The sequence below is a fragment of the Anopheles maculipalpis genome, chromosome 3RL (genome assembly GCF_943734695.1).
Source record: "Anopheles maculipalpis chromosome 3RL, idAnoMacuDA_375_x, whole genome shotgun sequence".
Taxonomy (NCBI): domain Eukaryota; kingdom Metazoa; phylum Arthropoda; class Insecta; order Diptera; family Culicidae; genus Anopheles; species Anopheles maculipalpis.
In genome coordinates, this window is record NC_064872.1 from 20,609,439 (window position 1) to 20,633,798 (window position 24,360).

General features: G+C 40.9%; 2 protein-coding genes across 2 annotated transcripts in view; one reads left to right on the forward strand and one right to left on the reverse strand.

Annotated features, from left to right (window-relative positions):
- LOC126563788 (rap guanine nucleotide exchange factor 2) overlaps positions 1 to 5,588 on the forward strand; it is a 136,802-nt gene extending 131,214 nt beyond the window's left edge. The window contains exon 6 of the mRNA XM_050220528.1: positions 5,577 to 5,588. The gene's annotated coding sequence lies outside the window, so the exon portion shown is untranslated. The remainder of the gene's footprint in view (positions 1 to 5,576) is intronic.
- LOC126564801 (protein PRRC1-like) overlaps positions 1 to 24,360 on the reverse strand; it is a 299,123-nt gene that overhangs the window by 218,939 nt on the left and 55,824 nt on the right. The gene's annotated exons all lie outside the window — the stretch shown is intronic.

Consider the following 24,360-nt stretch of genomic DNA (forward strand, 5'->3'; position numbering starts at 1 on the left):
TAAAAACATTTCCCCCAATGTCTGCATTTAGAAGAAAGCAAACTCGAGTCCATCGACCACCCTTCAAAACCCCGGACCAGTGAGGGAAGGAAACACGCGTACAAACAGAATGCGATTCGTACACACGCAGCAGCAGCACCGGTGTCAATAACCTCTAAACATTTGCACTGCCAAAGCCATAAAACAATTTTATGCTAAAACAGCACATAAATCTCGGCATCCCTCTCCCGAGCAATTTCTGCACACGGGAATGCCCAGTTCCGGATAGTGGTCCGTCCGGGAGGATGTACGATTGTCAGTCGTCGCCGTCGTCGTTGCTGTTGGCATCGTTGTACCATAACGGAGTAGGAGTGACGCGGCAGAAATGGTTATCTCCGGGATCTTCTTCCGATATGGCGACCTGTGTGACCCTTCGCTGCTTCGGCAAGGAACTCGCCCTAGCCGCGTTGCGTTGCCCAACGGTACGACACACACAACGGTCCATCCTCTTCGATGATGTTGAGGGCGCGCAATTTTCTTCGGATGGAAAATCGCCGCCAGGATGGATGCAAAGGATGAGATCATCTATTTGTTGAATGCACACGTCGAGCGGGCATCTTTTGCACTTGGCTGTGTGCCGTCTGTTCAGTTGTTACAATGGATTTAGACTCAAACTCCGGGGATGGTTCACGAACACGTTTGAGTCGCCGCTTTGTGGCAGGAAGTTTCAAGCTGACAGACGATTCACTTAACATTCTCTTGGTGGTGTTATTTTTTTCTCGAAGGTCTCTTGGCGTCTATTCGTTCCCTTTGCGTTTCATCGTCATCATTTCCATTGAAGCCGAGTTTTCTCGGTGACTTCTTCGTCGGTGGAGAAGCAATGGCCGACAGAGCAGATGAAGTCCATTGCTTTTCTTGCTAGTTTTTGTTACTATTGTACGCCACGAGTTTGAGCCGCGTAGCTCCTGGGTTTCGGTGACTTTGGTATGAGTTTTCTCATCCCACTCATGCATTTTCCACCCACCCAAAACCCTGTTTGTACCTTTTCATAAGACAAGATTCGCACGAAGTTGCAGGCGTAGCGTGGAAGGACACAAACACCATTGCAGAAGTTATTCATCCCACCCCTAACGCTTATTTATGCATTCATTTATTTGAAAAGTTTGCAACGGTTTGCCATTTGCCACTGCATTTATCCGGTGCGTTGTATGCTGTCGCCACCCGGGCACCCGGCGCTCGGTATCATTTTCTAATGGGAAGAAGCCACCAGCTTTCTTGCACGTTGTTGTTCAGCGTTTTCTCTTTGATTCTAGTTTGCACTTCTGTCTGTTGCTCTCAGGAACAATGCGGTCGGCAAAAAAGTGAAAATGAAACGAGCAAACATAGAAAAAAGGGATAAAGTTGTTGCCTTTTTTCCATCTTTGGCTTCCTTCGTTTAGAGAGAAAATGTCAACATTTACGTATTTGGGCGGTTCGGTAGCACCGTTTGTGGTCAGCTGTTGGCCGGGTTGGTAGGTGGTCGGAGCGGCAGGACGTGTGCCTAGTTGCATGCTTTTATTACCATTGTTTGTCCTGGCAGTCCCGGTCCCTGGCGGTCGTTTGAATGTGCAGCCGACGATGTGCGGTCGCGTTTAGCATGTATAAAGGACCGGGAAGAGCCAGGGTAAAAAAAAGGACAAGACCATTAGGTAGAAGAAAAGACACTTGAAATGGGGCGTGAAACGATGCTGCCCTACGGCAACTGCAACATTGTTTGTGAGTGAGTACGGTAAGGAGTGCATTGGTCGAGTGAAGATGAGATGAACTTTTCCCGCGCGGTGTGGACGATAATGTTGAGAAGTTGGGAAAAAATATGTCCACCTTCTTTTGCTCGTTATTTGGCAAGTTTAATATGAAATTTAGATATTCCATTTTAAATGAATTTTGTACCACGATTTTGGTATGGTGATGAGCGTTAAGGGTTGTAATGGTTATGGAGAGCACCGTGTGTGTTTTTTTGGCGACTTAGTTTTCAATGTTTGAATGCAATTGCTTTCGAACTTTAGAAGTAGCATATATTGTGGAAGAGTGATCAGTACGCGATGAAGTTTTCACTCTAGTTAAAGAAGATAGTATATAAACTCTAATAATCTAAATTTTTTAGAAACATTCGAGAATTATGCGCATAATCAGGAAACAGCTAAGTTTTGACACGCAAATTGCATAACTTTAGGCGTCTTATACTTTTGTTTTTCTAGCGCCTAAATTTGTGCGATTTAATTCATAATTAGCACTTTTGTATTAGCAAAAGCTACATATTAAACAGCCAAGGGAAGGAGTGTTTTTGCTTTGTCAAGTTCATCTTTTTGTTCACTCTTAAGGTTAAGCCCCTTTTTATATAATGACAAGATCAGACTGGCCCGTTTTTTCGTGCAATCTAGGTCTGTAACTGATATTTCTTTTGGGTGTATTTTAATCATTTATTTTGAAATACTTTATTATCTTATTCATTAACAAATATTAATTAAGTTCAAAGTCTACTTGAAGTATGCATTTATTATGTTAATTCTTCTGATAAAGATTTTTAAATGTTCTCTTCGTCTAATGAATTTACTTTCATCGTTGAAAGGATATTACTATTCTTCTCCTGATATTCTTGGTGAAACAAAACCTTCTAGAATTTTACCTTAACTTATTTAGCAACATACTTTTCCATGACGTATTGTCACTTACTTTCCGAAGTTAGTCTTAACGATACGTAACAAGAGTTATGCGATTATCTAGATGATCGTATTCTAAGCCACACAAGTTCAACAAACCGCACTCCATTAACAAAAGCGTAAAGTTAATCGAAAAGTTGAAACACCACTCACTTGCTGCTTGCAGGAAGGATAAGCACGGTGGAGAATTTTCGTTTTTATTATGTTGTTGTATTGCTGCACAACTCTATCTTGCGATTTCCCTATCCGCTTGGATGCTCTCAATTACCTGAGCGCAACCACGCTAGAGCTCCCAACGGATAAGACTGGTATGTTGTTAGGATCGTCATATGAAAGTCATCTTCTGGGTATGTTTAGTTACATTTTCCACGCTTATGGAACCAGGAAGATTGTGTGTATTATGGTTCTAATTGGAATGCAAACTTCATGAATGTACCACTGCAAAAATACGATAAAGAATCTCGACGTGTGCAATTTAACGAACGCGCATGTTGCATTCCTCTCGGTGGAGTTTCTGCATGGCGCGAGTACGTCTATGTGGTGAGCAAAATATTGAAAAACAACATCATGGGCGTTTTGTTTCGTTCCGGATAATATTTCCGTATGAGTGTTTTCTTGTTTAATTCGTTGTGTCGTAGGAGAAACCCGCAAGACTATATCGCTGAGGGAAAATCTAAACCGCAGTTTATAGAAACACAGAAACAACATGATTTAGATGAAAGATATGAAATGATTGGCTAACATGAACCCAATGGCAGTTCATGTTAGTGCAACGTTCATTATCTAAATGACATAGAACAAGTACAACTATTTTTGAAAGCTTTAAGTTGTAAGTTTTGTGAAAGAGTCATTGTTTAGAAAGTTCTTAATACTACCAAATGCTTAAAGGAGTCTTAATAACTTTGCCATCCATTTCTACACACACTATTGCATCAAAATATTCCAAACCTTTTATCTGAATCAACTAGCGCCTTGTAATTGTCTACCCATCTAGCTTTCGTCCAAAATACAACGGTGTTTGGTTCCGTATCGATCTCAACAGACAGAGGTTTTTGGTTTATTCGGAACAATTATCTATGCTTGTATTCATGCCAGTTTAGATCAGTTACAATTTCCCATCGAGGCCTGTTGTTAGGGTTGGATGAAATTATCATCACTTTGTTCATCTGGCAACAATTGTTAACGGTTTGCGTCGATTATATTGGCTCGAAAGGTGGAAAGGACATTGCATGGCACAATTGGTATGTTCATTCACAGAAAAGCCCATATTGCATGTTGCAGTTCGTGGAATTTACTCACGATGCGCGGCTTTAATCTTCAATAGGATTATTCTTAGTAAAATGCCATTTGATGTTTTATAAGGCTATACAGGAGCTGCACGATGTCAGCTTAATTAAAAAATAAATGAGTGAAAGCTTTCTTTTAGAGTTCAGCGCATAAAAATGTATATGAATCGTTCGAAATTAATAAATGATATTCAACGCCTAAAAGTAGGCAATATTTTATAATATAATCACGTTACACGCGTAGTTAACGTTGATTCTCATTCGTTCGTTCGCGTCGATCAACGGAAACCAATTCTTCACTACGGAAGTTGGAAGTCTCAACAAGTATCATCCGTGCGTCAGAATCCGGCCCCAATAGAACGATCGCGTTAGTCATCGGCCAACGGACAATCTTCTCCCCTACGTAAACAGATGCATTCCTGAGAGTTCGATTCTCCTTCAACAGTTCAACGGAAGCCAGCTTCCCTCTGCAGATTGGCGATTGTCCTGCAGCCCGTTCCCCACGCTAACAGGGAACAGGGAACATAGAGCTCAGTGCCTCATTTTCGTTTCAAGTTTTGTCATAGATAGGAAGTTGGATCGTGTGGTGCCATTTGTAATCAATAATTTTTTTTTATTGTGAACTTGTGACCAACCCCATAATTATATATTAAAAATGTTCTGTTTTTAAGGACCACTCTTCAGAGCCAAATGTTAGCATATAAATGTCCAATATAAAACAAATAAAGCAAGAATCATTTAACATAAACGGTTGTATAGCAATCATTATGTTTGTAAATGAGAAACAAACAAAATAAGCTCTATTTGTCCAACTGCTGTTGTCTTTCGGCCTCTTTTAAGATTGGATGTTTGTCACTAGCATAACATTAACCATAAAGGCATTCGCTTCTTCTCGAAGGGCTTCATACGGCAAGCAAATATTTCCAATCTCGGTTAGAGGCGCGAAATGCACAACATTTTCAACCCACCGCACAATCCATCGTAGGCCACGTGACACTGCAGCCGTACCGGAAACAAATGGTACCAGGCACGAGATTGCTGTTTGGATCTTATTTATTTCCCCACTGCGGATTCGTCCAGCCACACACCAACAGTGAAAATACACTCGTACGGTTGGTCGTGCGTGGTATCGCGATTTGTACACACGTGCTCACAACGTTTGCGGATAGAAGGATCCGTTTTGCAAGGAAACAGTGTTCGGGTTTCCCTGACCCGGATCATCACCTCGGTGTATGGATGGAGCAACGGATGCAGTCGGCTTCGATGGCTTGCTCAAATGTTGAATTATGAATTTGGCAGTGTGACATTTTGACATTGCATAAATAAATAAACTCACCACCAAACGCATCAACCCGGGGCCGAACATGCTGGGCCGATAACCGAACCAACCGTTGGACGGTGCATTCGTGCACACTCTACTACTTGCCGAAATGGCGTGAACATGATGCTCTTACGCATGTTTGTACTTCAATTATGGAGCACAATGTTCGGCGTCCGATGAAAAGAACGGTGGCAAATCACTTTAATGTCCGTCCCCATGAATGAGCATTCACGAGAAGAGGACACATTTGAAAGACAGACAGCGCCGTCGACAGCACTGGACACAAACCAGGAAACAATACACTTGTTTTGTTTGCAAATGTCGGCTCAGATATCTCTTATTGCTTTCACTCGCTCGGTTGCCATCGAAGGATTAGCTGTGCCTTTGAAGGTGTGAACGACAAACGCTGCAATACAGAAGCATAAATGTAAACATTTGTCGTTTGCATTTGTGTTGCATGGTGCAACATTAGCTTTACTGACGTATGCGCGCGCGTGTGTGTGTGTGTGGGCTGCATTCAAGTCGTATGTTTTGTTTGTGCTGCTTGTTTTCCCAGCATTCGGTAAGCGAGTGAAAACAATTTGCTTAGCACGACGCCAAACGTCAACCGTGATGTGGGACATGTGGGCGAGTATGTGGGAATGCTTTTATTTGCCAAAAATAAATGACAAATGGGACTAACAATTGAGTCGTTTATTTGATAAGCATTGTCATTGTCCGGTGGTTCAAGAAATTGTTTTTTTTTTTACGTGTACAGGTTATGTTTTTCACTTTTTACATTTTTCATGTTTGTACTTGTTGTTGCTCTATTTAAAGTGCTGTTTTTGGATGTATTAGTCGACATATTACATGTTTTCCGAAATTATTTGGACGTTTTTTTATCAGGGATGCTGTTTTATTTGTATAAAATATGTATATTCCCTTATATTTGATATTGGTGCAAGAAATTTGTGATAGAAATTAAGAAATTGCTTGTCTTCATTAAAGTAATTTTATTAAATTAATTCTTGAATTTAAATAATTATTTTTTTATGCCGCATCGTTTGTAATATCGGGAATAGAATTCCCTTAGGGACATTTTCCCGTACGAAGGACTACCTAGGTTAAATTAAGGTAATGTAAACCATAAATGTCAGTCCAATATCTCTCAAAACCTCGAAGTTATCTTTGAAAACTTTGGTGCAGGCACTAAGCTATGTAATGCCCCAATAATACGCCTTCCTTTTAGCCGAAAGACTCAGTCACGCTTTCCTTTCAGCCGAATAAACCCTGATCTCAACGATTCTTGAATAATAGCTGCTAACATGTGTGCGACAGAAGCAGTAAATCGCATCAAGATTGTTTGCAAATGATGATTTAACCCGGTTGATCGCCTTTACTACCGTCGGTGGGTTGATCGCAGGGCGATTGGGAACCATCGTGTCAAACGGTGTGCAATAGTACTGCTATTAATGACATCTGGGACGAAAGTAGAGGCAAAACGTGAGCCAAAAATGTTGCACCCGACGGAGAGTCTCCATGCTGTTCATCACAAGATAAAGTATTTTGGAAAAGAGAGAGGTTTATCATCAATGAACCTCAAAGGGTTCAAGTGGGGTTTAGCGCATACGTGAGTTATGTTGTCTAAGGCACGATCGGTAGCGAAACCTATTGTAACGTCGATAAAGAGAGTGTACCGAGTCAAAGTAGAGTGGAGAGGCTGACAATGCGGACCAATATACTAATATATTATTCGTCCAAATATTCCTCTGATTGGCTCGATTGGCTTATTAGACACATACATGCATGTTTCACTTAACAAGCACTTTCAAATAACATAATGAACATAATGATAATGAAGTAAAATCCAGTTCTGAACTGAATACTCAGCTAAACAGCATGAATAAGTCTCATAAGCCATTCGATAGTCGGCTTAATCAAGGATATCGTCCGGTCAAGAAGAAGAATGTTATGCCAAATATCTGAAATAAAACAAAACCAAGCCAGAATGACAGGAATAATGTTGACTTGGGTCATGCATGATGCATCATAAACTAATTCTGAAATAATTCACGAACTATTTCCGGACTATATATATTTTATTACATATCCTTCCTCCAAAAACCATTGTTATTCAAACTGCAATCATCAAACGGGGGAAAAAATGTAAACCACAAGCATAATTGTTCTGGCCCTATTTATCGTACGGATGCAATCGGTTTCCCTTTTCCCACTTGTGAAAAAGCTTGTGTTTTATGCGACACGGTACAAACCGCGACTCTATTTGCAATATCTTGTTTCCCATTGGAACGTGTTTCTCTGGCGACCCTTTTATAACACGTTTTGTGTGCCACTGATCGAGCGAAAAATTGTGTGATTTCGCACCACCCTTCTCAACGGCACGAAATAAATTGCAATCCCTTGCCATCGATTAATTTTTTTCCGAAAACAAGCGACACATACACACTTGTGGTGGCTTTCGATACAGTAAAAGAGTCTTCCCCTCACGTTGGTAGTTTGGTGTGTGGGATAAGGAGATGGAAATGGCATCCTTTCACTTGAGGGACTGAAGAAGATGTTGTTTACAAAAGCGAATTGAGCTGAGTGGCTAAGAAGAGAAAGAAAAAGAGAAAGAATGAAAGAGAAGGAGAAAGAGAAAGAGAGAGAAATCATAACAATAAAGATGAAAATCATAAAAGACGATATTTATTGCTGTATGAAGATATAAATGCGGAACGATCGAGATGAAACTTCACATTCAGGGTATCTCAGGAACGCGCACGACACGCCGTCACAGAATCTACCGCAGCGGAACGCATGCAGATGTCTTTTGTGGCAGGAGTGGATGGCGATAAGGATAGAAAAAGGCGCACGGGAATGACTTCATTCCGTCTGACATGTGGTGGCATACTGAAGAAAATCGAACAATCGAAACGCTACGGTTGGGAAATCAAGCGGAAAGACTAACTGTACTGTTCGGCGATAAAGAACTTGAAGACTTGGCGGTGATTTCGATGACTCACGCGTACGTTTGTTTGGTGTGAGTCGACTTTATCAATTCTTCTTTCAATGTAAAGGGAGACAGATCTTTCGTTTGTGATTTTTCTGCTGAAACTGATATAAATCAAGCAGAGTTTGTCAAGCGGGAGTGGTTTGCATGAATATAATTAAATTTGTTTTAATTAATTTTACGACATTTTTACGTAACAATTTGCTGCTAAAAATTCACATTTATTAAGCCATGGGTTTTCAATATTAAAATTCAAATATATTCGATTAGAATGCGAATATTCTCCAACACTGCCGAAACCGAAAGCACTAGCATTGGTAAACATTTTAATTAAATTTCATCCACAAAACGCAAAGATGCTTCGGTCTGCATTAGCACAAATCATTAACGTGATTAATCTGCCAATGCTCTTTACCACCTTTCACCGTCAACATAAATGGATTAGCTGCAAAAAGCTCTCAACACGGTATGCTTGATTCGGGCACAAAATTGGTATAGTTTCCATTTAGTGTGCAAACATCTCGTTCGAGTTATCGGTGTCCTGGTCCTGGTCGGTTGTGTATTGCCGATATGGAATGTATATTTGCTGAGCGCTTACGAATCGTGTTCATAAATTTGATCATCCTTCGGTTTCGAGACATTTCATCTCTACCCCAATGCGTATGCGTGTCTCCTAGCCGCGTCGCGCTAATGGTTTGAAACGACCGCGGCTCGCTGGTTAGCCGACGATGCTGCCGACGATACTTAATCATAAGACGAATGATAAACGGTACCACAAACAAAGACCCATTAGCGTTTGATCCCGCTTTTTGTCGCTCGGTTTGGGATGGATTGGTTCGATTCTTGGTAATTTTAGGATGCTCTATGTAATTGGATGAATTTATGTTGTTTGAAAAAGCGAAAGTCTGACTAGCAAAAACAAAAAAAAAATCTTTTTTTTCCATTTGACATTGGTTATTCAAAGGCAGATAAGTATCGGTGTTTGTTTAATTTCCCATCAGATGGCGCTGATGTACCGTGGTACCTCAAAAACATCTCACACACTAGCTCTCAGTGCTCCACACAATCTGATTCAGTATGTGAAATATTTGAAAATAAATGGGTAGCACTCAATCTAGCTTAAGCATTCCACTACAGGCATGCGTGTGTCCACGCTAAGCTATCTCTAATCGGACCGCTTTGACGTCAGTCACAAACGAAAAATTGTTGTCCCATGGAATTTAAGTCTGTGTATATGTGTTCGTGTGCGTGTGTGTGTTTGCTGCTTTCCATCAAAAATCCTCATCCGAAAGGAATGGGAACAGAGAACACTGTATGGGTCCGATCAAATCGCTTCTTGCTTTTTAGTGATACTATCGCTATTTCGCCGAACAAACCACGCATACACCGATGGCTTAGTATTTGTTTAGATATTTGTTGTTGCTGCTGCAAAAATTTCATACCCAAAGCCCCAAAAACCCCTTCTGATCGTTAGTTTTCGATGGATGGGTTTGAGCTATGCAGCTGTGAAACTATGTCCCATCTAGCGCCATTTTCCTATGCCGGCAATCTGTATCGAATCCGCCATGGTATCCACTATGCACACAGTACACACGCGCGCGTATACAGTGTACATCCAAAGGATATAGTTTTCATCAGCGTTTTTTTTACTTCTTCTCACTTCTACGCTTTACTCTGATCTGAAAAATATTTCGATATAAAAGCACAGCATTGACCCAAAGCCACAAGCGCCCGGTGGATGGGCTGAGCGAAACAAAACATTCCCGGGATCGAAAAGGATGACGCACATTGAACTAGCATGGAGGTGGTAGCAGTAGCAGTAGTGTGCCGGTCTCATATACATATGCTTATAGAGATTTTTCCGCTTCGATAGAAATATGTTGATAATATGGTAGTTGAAAGAAACGGGGGGCATGATCTGCATAATAGTAAAACAGGAAGAAACAAAAAATATACGGAAAGTTCAAAACTCTGTACACTGTGTGGTTTTATTTCGCTCAAAAGTTTCCTGCATGAACTTGAAAGCAATGTGCGGGTAAATACGTGTGTACGTAGTGACTGTGTGTGGCGGTAGGTTTTGTGTATAAATTTATTTTTGCGTACGGTTGTTCTACAACAGCCGTTACTGCATTTTTTTTAAACGATCGATTCGGTTTTTCTCTCCAAAAAAAAAAAAGAGGAATTTGTACGCTTTTTTCCTGCGGTGGCAGACGAGAGGAATCCCCTTTTTTATTCGCTTCCGTCTGGTAAGAGGGATTATGTTTCACGGATGCATGGTTTGTGGTTTGTAATAAAAGGTTAATGCTTTTTAGCAAAGGTTAGCTGGCCTCTGTTAAAGCTGACGAGAGTGTGCACGGAACATTTGCCTTTGAATGTTAAACACGTTGTTTAAGATGTTTCATTGTTTGTTTTATTAGGTTAGTATTTTGTAAAAGTTTTATAGAAAGGTAGGTAGCTAAACTGATAAAGCTTTTATTGGAAAAGCGTTATAAATTTTAAACCACCGGTTAATTTTCCAAGACCACCTTTTAGCCAATGTTTTTTTGTAATTATTGTTATCTTTTTGGCCGAAGAAGGATGCAGATCACATTGAGCTAGATAGTTTTATTTATACAATATATAATTTGTATTGCTTCCTGCTTTTTAATAGTGTATAGGTACGAAATAAAAAAATAATAAAGAAATTAAAAAGTGCCATAAAGTACAATGAATTATTGCTTCCTTTATCCTGTAAGAAAATCGATAAAAATTTAAAAAAATGTGCTATCAGTCGTACTAATCAGCCTCCGGGAAAATAATCCTTAACTTGTCACGGTCAACATATAGTACCCAGTATCAATTCACCGAAAATCCAGGTCAATGATGACCTTTTTCTCACAGCCCAAAAAAAATCCAGAAACCAAGACATCTTGCCGTTAGTTACTACACCAGAGGATGAGTAGTAGTGGATCATGTTTCATCCCACAATGGTACTTTTTATCATCTCCCAACCCACCCCATGACAAGCGTGTTGGCATCAAAACACACCGAAACATTCAGATCCGAACACGGGGACGGTGTTTGTTTCGAAGGCAGTGAACCACTAACTTGACGGAGGCCGACGGCATTCGTCGATGACTAAGTGACGATGAAACTAAGGAATTTGGCGTTGTGTGTATGTGGCTGGGTGTTAGCTAGAGGATTAGCAAGCAAATTTTCCACCCTAGTTTTTGTCCCATTATTTACGGGGGAAACTTCTTCCTTTCCGGTGTGTCTTTTCGTTGGGGATGAATGGATCGGACAAATAAGACAAGCGGTTCACATTCTTCAACGCACACAATCAGAAAAGCCTAATGTTTCACCTACACACAGCCGTGCGTGAGTAGTTTTTGCGTTTGGTTTGGCAACTCGGGTTCACAGTTTTGCTCCTATTTTGTGCTGAGAGCAGAGTTATGCAGCATAAAGCGGTCCAGTGCGTCGTCCCACAATTTTTTAACGGTCGACAAACTGGGTGACAGCCATGACTTCCGTTCCGTTAGAGTTTTTGCCCCATTCACGCACACCGAGCGCGTGTGCAATGGAAAACCCTTACCGGTGATGGAGACTGGCGGCGCCAGCCTGTCGGCAACATCATCAGCATCATCATCACGACCACCACCACCTTCGATGGTTATGGCGCCGAACAGTGGAAACAGAACCGTTTGGCAAACCTCCTTCCTTGTTTGGAAGTTTGTCTGTGTTTTTTTTCCGCCGGAAAAGCCAGCAAATGCTCCCGGCTCGGTACTGGTGAGGTGAAGTTCGTTGTCCTCCTTGAAATCTTATTCCGATGGCATTGAAGAAGATGATGATGATGCTAAGGTTAAGCTGCAGAGCTGCAGAGAGGGTCCCATCTTATTCCATCGGTGGTACGGTTCGATCGAGCATCCCGAAATTGGTTTGGATGACTCAGTGCGCACCGAGAGGTAGACGCACTGGAAAGTTACGTTAGTTGGAAAAGTTTTACTGCAACATAATCCTCGATTGCCGGATGCACGAGCCAAAATGGTGATGATGAAAAGCCAATGGGGAGCTGGTCGAATGTAGATCAATCGTTTCGTGCCCTGGTTGAAAGGAGGGTAATTTAAAGAAATGCTCACATAAAATGCGAACGAATGGTCTGTGGATATCGGAAGGTGTTGGCGTGAAGGTGGTTCCGGTTGAACGATATCCTTGGTGACTAAATCAATTTTTATAGGCCTATTTATGTGTGGAATTTTTGGAAGAATTAAGGACTTAAGAGAAATTATTTCAAACGATTTTTCTGTTTATACAGGAAGCTAGTTTTCCAATTAAAACCACCTATGCTTGTGTGTCTACACGGTTCACAATAAGCCAAACCCCGTACTTAAGCACAATTGAAGCTTGAAACTGGGCATCTGTTCATCGTACGCATATCGTCGGACGCCGGTGAAGTAGTCTGTTAATTTGTCAATACAATAATTTGAATATCCAATTAAGCTTTTGTGCTACCGGGAGCTCGAACATTGTGTTCGAAACACAACTCGTCCAGTCGCGTTTTTAGAATAGTATGTAGCCGGTGAACAAAAAGAATAACCAGGAATAAATCCGTTGATGTTACGAATTGGGTTTGTTTCCCGACGCGCAGTGAAGCAGAAACCAGAATACTTCCGATTCTTTTCCATACATTACCAACTTTATCCTCTTCATATAGGAAAACAAAATATACTGGCGAATGTATGACCGATGGAACCGTGCGGTGCGGCACTGTGTGTGCTGAAGGTATCGAAAAAAAAGGAACTTGTTTTCATGCAGTTTTCTGCACACACCAGCAGGCAGAGTCCGGTGCGGAGGTGATGCTGGTTTTTGCTTCGTTTTTGGTGATGCTATTGAATTTATTTTATTCGTTTCGCTTGTATAACAAGTGTGCGTAAATAAAATAAGTTTGGTTTGAGTTTAAAATGGATAGGATGGCTTGGGTTGCCGACGGGTTGTAGCGTTTTTTCTTTCGCGTCCAGTGCATCAATTCATTTGATTAACTTTCTGAGAGGTAAATTTAGATTGTTGAACCGGATTGAAGATACATTGTAGTTTGTATGAAGTTTTTTATGATAGTTTTATAGTTTTTTGTAGTGGTAATTTAGGCAATTCGGACAGTAACGTTTCATATTATTGCTCATGGAATCGTATAAACACTATCTGCGCTTGAAAGTATGCAATAGTAAATAAAATAAGCTTTATTGACAGCTTCTGCATTTGGCAGAAGGTTTCGGGCGTGTGTTTAGTCTTGATTGTTATCTGTTCTTTAGTTTCGAATAAATCGACCCTTACCGTTAGTATTGTTCAAAAATTATTTTCCATAACGCATGCTTTAAAAAAGACACTTGTTCAGTAGCGTCTACATGCTGCTTACCACAACTCAAACCGAAAAAGTTGTAGTAAGAAATAAAATTGCACTTTTTTGGTTTGTGCATTTTAAAATTTCACATTAAAACTTCCTGCCAAGTTACCTTGTGACAATTGGCCATAACTTTAGCCATAGGTGGTAGACGGCAATTTGTAGGACTTTCTCCAATTAAAATTATCAACCTCCGTTGAGGGTGGAAACCAACCAAAATCCCCAAACGCTTAATGTTTTCTAGCGCTTGCTTCGAGTACATCATGACAACACTTCGCCATCCTACAGGTAATGCCCTATACCCTATAAATCTACAGGTAATGCTTTATACTATAAATTAGGTTGGTCTCTGCCAGTCCTGAAGCATAATAGATGGGGCATGAAAGCTAACGAGGTATAAGGGCAATTATAGAATTGAAGAAACTATAACAATCATCTATTTTCTTAAAGCCTGGATGTCCTACCAAAAATGTTTGCAAATAACATCCAAAATGTTGATCCCTCATTATGATTCGGTAGTAGTATACTTTAGGGCCCGTTTCGGTGGTGACAGGAGGCGACTTAGGCGACGATCTTCATACGGAATTATTATATCGAAAGCCGGCGTGACCTTAGAAGTTCATTAAACCAAGAAAAAGAATAAGAAGAAGATAAAGAAGAAGAGGGAAAAAGAATAAGAAGATGACGAAGAAGAAGTGATATAATTTATAGTAAATAAATTTTGACAAATGTAAAAGCATCCGTTTATCAAACGGATTAAAACGCCTTGAAGTATGCAGTTTGAAAACATGGTTTTAGTTTTAGGCTCTATTACTTAGAGCTTTTTAGTACTTTTACTTTATTCTTTTTTGTAATTTGATTTAAAATGGTGTGTTAATAGATATTTAAGATACCAGTTTTGTGTTTGAAGTAGATATCGTTGAAACTGTCAGATCAGAAGCAGAAGTGTAAAGTATTCTCTACGTGTTTCCCAAAATATATTTTGCAACAAAAATAAAGCGCAACAAACTTTAATTATCTTCGTAGCTTGCATTTTGTTTTTACAGCACCCAATTCTAGCCCAGCGCTGCCTGTTCTCAGTGTGTAATTGTGTGCATGTTTAGTTTTTTGTTTCGTTCCCTCGATGTTCTCAGTGTCATGTTTCCGCATATCGCCCATTTTGGAATGTAGCTGTGAACAATTTTAGTTTTCATTTCTCAATTCATCGTAGCATTTTGTTTCCAATGTGTTGTTCTTATTTCAAAGAGATTCTTTTTTTTCCCCTTGTTTTGGTGTTCATGATGTTTCGCCGTGCAAAACCCAGCCATATTTTGGTCGTTCGGGGCTTACTAGGGTTGCAATGTAATTGTGAGTTTGGAGTTTTTGGTGCCTTATTTTCATTTCTGTGTTTCTCTACCGCTAGTGCTCTATAGTTTTTGATACATCCTCTTGCATTTTTTTCTTTGTTTAAAAAATGTCCGATGAAACTGGTGTTTTTCGGCTTGTAGCCTGTCGTTTTCATTTCGAACTTTGACCAGCGTGGCGAACCAGAAGCCAACGCGATAAGAACATGGCACATGGCAATTGTATTGCAATACGAACACGTTGACACACCAGCAGTGTTTGTTTGTGTGAGGCAGAGGGGACAGAATGTAGGATGCAACTGCTGCTGCCCTTTGGCTTCACACGATCCGTGTTTGTCTTTGGCGCGGGTTTGAAATTGTACTCCAACGTACTCGCGGCTCGGGCGATGGTCGGAGACGTGGGAAGGTGGAACACATTTACACGGTTGTCAAAGCGTGACTTTTCGCTTGATGCACCCCGGATTCAACGCTGTTTCATGCTCCATTTAGTGAAATGGCGCGACACTCGAAGTGGGCGAATGGTTTCTCGCTGTTCGTTTTGTTTTTTTAAATCCATCAAAGACGATGAAGGTGGCCAACAACGCTCGCGCTCGTTTGGGTGTGTGTGTCTGTGAGGTGGTGGGAAAATTGAGCCTCCTTGTTGAAATTACAAGCGAACGGTAGCGTACAAAAAAAAAAAGAAAACCCGAACATCCAAAGCCAATCCAGCATCTACGGAAGCTGGTATCCAAAAGAATGGAGGATGAAGGCTGAATAGATGGCAATGTCAGTGATGCCTGCTGCCTTTCACCGAAGGTTAGAGATGGATGGTTGCGAATAAATTGCTGTCATTTCGTTGTCAGTCCCGGACTGATATGGATGGCTTTGTGAGGGACATGGCATACCACGAAGAAAGAAAAAAAACGAGAGGCAACTTTCCACCGCCGATGAGCGCACGATCGCTAAGCAATATGATCTAAGCAAAGCTAATATGTATAAGAAAAAGTAAAAAAAAAAGTTGAGAGCACAAAAATAGAAAGCTTAATCCACGGGCGAAAAGTTACGGCCGTGTAATGATACTGTCCCATGCCATGGACAGGGCACACACAAACACTCACGTGTGATGACGTTGGACGTTTGCTAGAGCGATGATTGACTGGGTTTGATTTTTTGAGATTTTCATAACGCTCGTCAAGCTGCTTTGTGCTATTGATGTTGGTGGTGGTGATGATGGTGATTGTTGCTGCTAACCCAGCCTGTAACGTATGTTTATCGTGTGAATGAAGGATTGCTGGTCATATTTGACGATAAATTGGTACAGGCGAATAGTCGATTGGGAACAGATTGAGTTGTTGTCGTGGTTGACGTTGGCGCTTTTAATTTGTTGGAGTGACTTTGAATTGATTGGCGCAGTACAACGATAGAAAAAAGATTGAGTAAAGGGCGTACACAAGAGTCTATTGAGAAGCCACAATACGATAAAAATTAGACAGTTTTAGTTGAAACACACGAGCATTTGGTGCTCTTATAATACTTGCCTTGATCGAACGCCGGATGACTATCCAGGTACGGGTAAAATTGAACCAAAGAATCCTCAAACAGTCAACATTTCTTGAGATTTTAGCAACCAAACTGCCTTAAGCAAACCATTAACACTAGCGATATTCAAAGCACATTTACAAGCGAAAGCATGAAGCGAATCGTAACCCCTGATAAAATAGAATATACTTTTGCACAAATCATCCAGCCCATCACTCATCGATCGCCCTCTGCTTTAGTCATGCTGGAGCCAAAACGAATTAAATTGTATTCTACCGTAGTTAGGTGTACAGCTTGCCATATATTCGCAGTCTTTGTTTCTACGCTTCTCTAGCAAAACATCATTCCCAAGGCCATAAAGCTGTTATGAAAAGTGATGCTGTCACCGTTACCAGTGCGAAAACTATAAAAATCCACCTCGATCCCATCCCGATGCAAAACAAAACGCTCCACCGAATGTACCACGAATGGTGGATTTTTATTTATCCGTGCTTTTGTTTTTTCCCCCACCATTCCCTGATTCTCTCACGCCGTGGCTTCTCGGAGGAAAATTGGAATAGTGCTCTATCGTGTGTCATGTGCAATAATAAATTCTATCCTGCCCACATTAGCATAGCAACCTACACACTTGTTCAACCGCCGGTTGGAACAATTGCGTTGAAGCGCCCGCGATTCATGCGTGTTTATGTGGATCGTTTCAGTACGGTGTGGTATCCATTTCCGGAACGAACGAAGCGGTGGGGTTTTGATGTCGATTTTTCCTTCAAAACTTTTTCCTTCTAGCTATCGGATCGTCGTCGTCGTCATCGTATCCTTCCCGGGGGGCGAAATAGCGAAGCCACACACTCAATCGATATCGTGGCGTTGTTTTTGCCCATCTTTCTTCCGCTCTCGCACTCCGTGTGTTGGAATTGGGATGCTGGCATCCCGGTGTGGAAGTGAAATAAACAAAATCTATAAATTTATCGTTCGTCTGCACCGTCTAGACTGGGCAATAGTTGGCGTTGGCATGGGTTGGCTGGCGCTGTCTTGTCTAGGAGCAAGTTGTTCTACATTGATGGCTTTCTGCGGCACTCGCTGTGTGAATAGGGACGAACACCGGGGCCAGTTTGTTGATGGTTTGCATTTAGCTCGTGGAAAGCACTTTGCAAGCGAGCGGTCCTCCATTTGGCACCAGTTTTCGACTAACCTGCAAACACTGGATAATGATGATGTTGGGGTGCGGGGTGTGTGGTTAGTGTTACGGTTGGGCCGTCTCAAACGCAGTTCAATGGTGGAAACTATCGCACTTGCTGCTGGGGAATGTGGCCATAAAGACGCATACATGTCGCTTAAGTTGGTGTCGTTATAATACTGAAAATTGCATGCAGGCAAAGTGGTACTTTCGTTCATACAGGAAAATGCTGGGAAAGGTAGTTGCTTTGTCTGTGGAAAGGAATTTTAAAGGGATCATAAGATTTTTCGGTGGTTAGAATAATGGTTTGTTCATCAAGAGCTGGCAGAGATGGGTTATGGAGGAGCTAGGATTCTTACTCATTGAAAATGATTATATAGCAATCAGTACACAATGGTTGCCAGAGCCAAAAATATAATTTAAAAAACTGATAACTGGTAACTGAATAAAAATCACTGATTTATGAAAAAAATTACAAAAAGATTCTTAGAAATAGCTCTACTAGGTAGCATTTTGAAGATTATTAATTATATTTTTGTATTAGTTCTACGAAATAGATATTTAAGAGTATTAATTTCAATTGAACGGTTAAAAATACGCTTAAATTTTCCATTTTTATTAATTCCTGCTTATGACGGCTCTCCGCCGTAATGTCAAAAAGAAATTTAATTCATTTTTATTAATTTTATTTCATTTATAATTAATTATGACGGTATAATGCCGTATTGTCAGCGCCAGTTCTGATGACTAAATTGTATAAACATAATGAGGAAGCATTTCCTAATTAATCTTTGCCTTATCGCGGGCATACCCGGTTGAAATTTTTTTTTATTATTCAAAAAATTGGATTTGGAAAATTTTAATGCGTTGAAGGTCTGCTAGAAAAAACAAACAGATACTGGTTTTTTCCTAGCGTATGTTCTAGATTAAACACAGGTAAATAAAATGTGAGCACAACAATATGAACCACAAAAGAAAGCAGATATCAATAAACGTTGTTATACTATCTTTTAAATCGAACGAAATAGTGCTTTTGTTATTTCTATTACTGTGTATCACCTCCATGAAGTATTAGGCGTCTCCATCCATTAATGAGGACTATTATGTTTTTAGCTAGAACATCTGAAAAAATAGCAATTTGCTATCACCCAGTTGATCAATCATAAACAGATATACCGAAACAGATTAGCTCAAGCGTTTGAGATTCAATGTACCATTTTGACGGACGGGTTGCTGAAAACATAATAAACTTCAAACAGGTTTGGAATAATTAATGTGCTAATGCATATCTGTATAAAGTTGTGTAAAACATGGAAGTTTTATTCAAGGTGAAATGAACTTTGTATAGTTATTTTTTTATTTTAAATATTATTAAGTATGAGTCCACGTTGCCGTATTGTCAATACAATGTGACACTAAAACAATGAACATCTTTAGTGAGGAATTTCCTCCATATTCTTTGCCTTATTCCGGGCATGTACGGTTAACTTTGTATAGTAAAAAATTTAAATTCTCATTTGCTTGTATTTCAAGACCATCTTTAGTGATAAGCAATCTTGCCAAAGAAGCTTTAAAATGTCTAATCATTATGTAATGATTTTGTCGCTGATTGTTAAGACTATCAGTTTGCATGGAGAGCAAGCAGCATTTTAGCATTTTGATTATCACATCTCTACATTTTATGTTAATATTTAATATCTTTAATAGCTAAATTAGTATCCTTTAACAAGAGGTTTGTTGTTAAAAATCTATTTCGTTTGTGAAGAGTAGAAGTATTTTTATTGAGACAGTCCAAAACCACATAAATAAAAATCTGGCCCATCATCATATCATAAATGTTTCCTTTCATGAAAAATATTCCACTAGAAACAACGGTATTATTAGCTAGAATAATAGTGGTAAAGTGCATGCATTCTCTTAAAATATCCCTTCGTGAACATCAACCATAAAGAGCGCTTTGTTTTCTTGCGCGTCCACATTTTCATCATCATCCATAATACTTCTAGCCACGATTCGATGCCGTGGACAGATTTTCCGTGAGCATTTCTGGATTTTTCTCTTTCAGACTAAAAACCCCACCCTCTTCTCCCATACCACGTTTAAGGTCACATCGCGACAGGATGGCGCCACAGCTAGTACGGCTAAATAAATAAGCGTATCCCTGGTGGAAAGGGTGATAAGGGGGAAAAGTAGCACGAGGAAGGCGGCAGCACTAAAGTTCCTCAAAACGAAAACATCAGCACCCGAATCCAGTTTCTACGAGGGGAGTATTTCCGGACAGTTTGGGAAGACAATCGAATGCTGTTCGTGTTAGCGTTGAAACACTCATAGCAACTAGGGAAGTAGGAACAAATTTTCCACGGATTTCTCTCGTGGAGAAAAAAAAATACGAGTCTGAGGGAGAGAAAACGAGTCGTCTATTTCGAGGAAAACTAGAACGCAAACGAGGGTCTTTTTGGGGGTGGAGGTGGTGTGATGCATAATGGAGGAAAATGAACTGCTTTTGTCTTCCTGAGGGTGAAGAAAAAAAAAACCACTCGGAAAGGAAATGCTTCCACATGCACGACATCCATAGCGACTGTCAGGGCCAAAGTCAAGCGACAGCTTCAGTTTCACTTCGCAAACCAACTCATGTGCTGCTTGGTGGCCGTGGTGAGGCCGTACGGAGAATGCACAGAACGTAGAACTACCGCGAACGAATGAACATCATAATGCTGATCCGTCAGCTTTTGCATCGAGAACTGTTATTTTTCGTGCCGTTCTAGTGACCACACGCTTCCCGCGTTGTTTTTCCCATTTTCTTTTTTCTTCCCCCATTCACTTGACGGTTTAATGTTTGCCCAGCCCAGCTTCAACACTGTTGCCCGTATTACCCGTTGCTGGTGGTTCATATTAGCGACCGCTTGGTAATGATGATGATGATGATGATGGTGATGTAGAAGACGATTTTGAGCAGCTGAGATGAGATTAGCAGCGTTGGTGTCGTCATTTTGCTTTCTTTTTTCCCTGCTCACTTGCGGTAAACGTCAGCCCGACAGCTCCGACAGACCGATTGGACCACTTTGGCTGAGAGAGTGGCCGGACAGTTCGAAATGCTAAGCGAATAATTGTCGTTCCTTTGGACTGCTTTTTTGGGAACATGCGTGCTCCCGCTTTCTCGTCACCACTGTCTACTGTCGTAGGGTCGTGGGTGATTTATCGTACCACTGCCAGCTTCAAAGTCAACCGTTGGATGTTATTTGTGCAACGAGAGCCTTTGGACGTGTGGTGACCATGGCAGAGGGGCTCGCCATTTTGTAGGCGAATTAGTGTAGACGCGATTTTTACAGCGCAGAGAAAAAGCAGTCTGGTTCGCATCGTATCGCATCGTGGATGATGTGTCGTGGGCAGTGAGAGGTTCTCGGAGTTGGCTGCATAATTTTGCTCATAGTTTTTGATTCGTAGGGCAAGTGAAGTAATTTGCTAGTTTAAGCGTTTTGCAGAGTGCAAGTGATTTGGAGCAGCTTATTTTGCGCTCGGAGGTTCTTTTTTGCGTGCATCTGCAGTTAGAGTTGGAGTTTCTATCTATGATTGATTGCTTGTGGAAGGGATGAGTTTTGAGCTTATGCATCGTGTCATGATTATTATAGAGTTGGCCTCTTAATGATGCTGACAGTGCAGCTTGTTGGGGGTATTTTATTAGGGATGTTTGCAATAAATGTTTTTCCTTGTAGTGAATACCTATTGCACAAGAGAATCAATAAAAACATACTGTCTTAAGTATTTTTTATTGAGTAAACAATTTCGGTTTGGGAAATAAATGAATAAGTGATGATGATTTTTGGAGAAAAAGTTAACTTAATAATCTTGATGCCATGAAATCTTTATTTTAAATTTATTTTTATAATACTACAAAGACTTAATGAAAAATCTAAAAAAATAGAATGTAAAAGAAGGAAAATATGAACATGAAACGATGCATTTTAACAAAAATAGTCCGAAGATAGTTTTATAAATGAGTATTAAAAAATATAAAAAAAAACGATAAGACATAAGATATCGATAAGATATTACATAAAATATAAGAAAATGTTTTTATAAATTTACATACAATATAGGTTTCAACGTACAATCTCTTTGAGTCTGTGTTAGAATTTTTTGGACACGGTTGGGCTCGAGAGGTTAAAATCTCATCCGGACCGTTCTCGCTTAGTGAGGACTGGCTTTCTTACTACGTGGTGAGTTTGTTATTAGATGGACGGCTTGATGTATAGAAAGTCGCTAAGACAAAGAGGCGGCCGAGCTCTTCAAGGTGGGGCTGGAGAGGCTTACCGTCAAAATGAACAAGCCGATCACGAGAATCTGAGAACAGGAAGAATTACCGGAGGAGTAGAAACTGGGCGTCATTCAATCAGTCTACTAAAAGGGCGACAGACTAGAATGCTCGAACTATCGTGCCATTTCAGTCCTTAATGCCGACTATAAGACCCTGTCCCAGATCTTGTTCTGCAGACTTGCCTCCCTTGCTACAGATTTCGTCGGTAGCTACCAAGCGGGGTTTGTTCAAGACAAATCCACCACCGACCAAATCTTCACTCTTCGGTAGACCCTCCAGAAGTGCCGATTTCAAGGTTTATCGACTTCAAGGTGGCGATACCACGCATACCAAGGTGGCGATACTACGATACCATAGATCGAAATGAGCTATGGAACATAATGCAGCGGCACCACTTTCCTGGAAAACTGATCCGGCTGTTGAAGGCCACCATGAATGGGGTGCAGTGCAGAGTGAGAGTATTGAACATGCTGTCGGAATCGTTCGAATTTCACAGGGGTCTGAGGTAAGGGGACGGAATCTCCTGTCTACAGTTCAATATAGCATGGAAGGTGTCGTACAAAGCACGGGGCTATACAATGAAATCCGTGGTACGATTCTCTACCGGTCTCTTCAATTTCTTGGCTTCGCGGATGACATTGACAACGTTGGCAAGACGACAGCGAAGGTAAGTGAGGCGTACACCCGACTAAAACGTGAAGCAGCATGCGATGAAGACGAAATACCTGCTTGCCGGAGGATCTGATCGTGATAGAGCCCGATTGGGAAGCAGTGTGTTTATCGACGGCGACAACCTCAAGGTGGTAGAGGAGTCAGCAGCGAAATCCGAAGACGCATTGTGCAGGGGAATCGTGCCTACTACGGCCTTCACCGTCTGCTGAGATCCAGAAGACTTCGAGACCGCAAGAAATGTGAGATATATCACACACTGATTCGCCCGGTGGTCTTATATGGCCACGAGTCTTGGACCATCCGAGCGGAGGATGCAAACGCTCCTGGCGTGTTTGAACGTCGCATCGTACGGATCATCTTTGGCGGTGTGTTCGAGCATGAGTTGCGCAGGAGAAGGATGAACCACGAGTTTGCTGAGCTGTATGGAGAACCGGACATCCTGACGGCAGCAAAGGCAGGATACGATGGCTGGGGCATGTTTTGAGGATGCCGGAAGGTATTCGTCGGCGACCCTCAGTTCGGCACGAGGCGTCGGGGAGCACAGCGAGTTAATGAGCGAGTGAGTGAGAGAGTTATTCATTTCGCAATGGGAGCGCATCTGCAGCGTATAGAACAAGTCGACTCCAAAAAATGTGTCGGCGGCCTCGTATACCACGATAAAGATAATTTTTTATGATCTTGTGTGGAGTATGAGGCTGTTCAAACCATCTTGTGGGATGCAGTCCAGCTCATTGGGAGTCGCTGACGAGGCTTACTTTAGAACGATTTTTGATTTTTACCGAGCGAACGCATTATTAGTGTTATCCCCTTTCCTTTCCCCACATCTCTCCTCAACTACTACTGTTTTTCGGCCTCATACGTGACGTATATTTTGTTTATGAGCGATGATGTATGGAAGGTTGAATGAAATAAATAATGAATAAGTTCGATGTTTGAAGGGTCCGGTACACCCCAAACCAAACGCTGCTGCCCCAATTGAAGCACGTAACAGACAAATCAGCATCGGAGATGGCTATAGGCCGTTGTATGGATGATGATGACTTCTGAAGAACACCTATGATAAGGTTTTCACCCACGATAAAGACCCTTCCTTCACAAACAAAATTTAAGAAGTTTTAAACAGTAAAAAAGTTTCATACAAATCGGCCAGGATGGCATACTGGAAATCAAAAAGGGCACAATGTTTATGTTTCGTTTGGCTGAGTTTTGATATGTTTTCGTGTGGCACTTGAATTCTTGTAAGATACGTATAGTTTTAGATGCAAGCCACGGAGTAATATCTTTGAGCGTCTGTTAGCGTGAGGCTTTTTAATTCCATATTACATACTCTTAATCCGAATTTCGTTTGTAGGGTAAGTTAAAGAAAAGAACAAGTTGTGAAGAAAAAAAAGAAGAATACCAAAAAAAGAGGTTAATTTTTTTTGTTTTGATGTTGCAAAAAATCTTTTAGTCATGCCGACCAGGTACTGGCTTTCAAGACTAATTGAGACCACTTATATGGGCCATTTCGAGGATACGGTCCGAAAGGGAACTGGTAACCGGGTCTACCGTTTGGAAATCGTCATCGTCGATTACATTGAATGCATTCATTATCAAACAACATTTAAATAAAAACATACTACTTTCAAAGCTAAAAGAAGTATTGGTCCTTTTTAGTTTTTCTCTTTTTGAGCATTGATTGATAAGCATA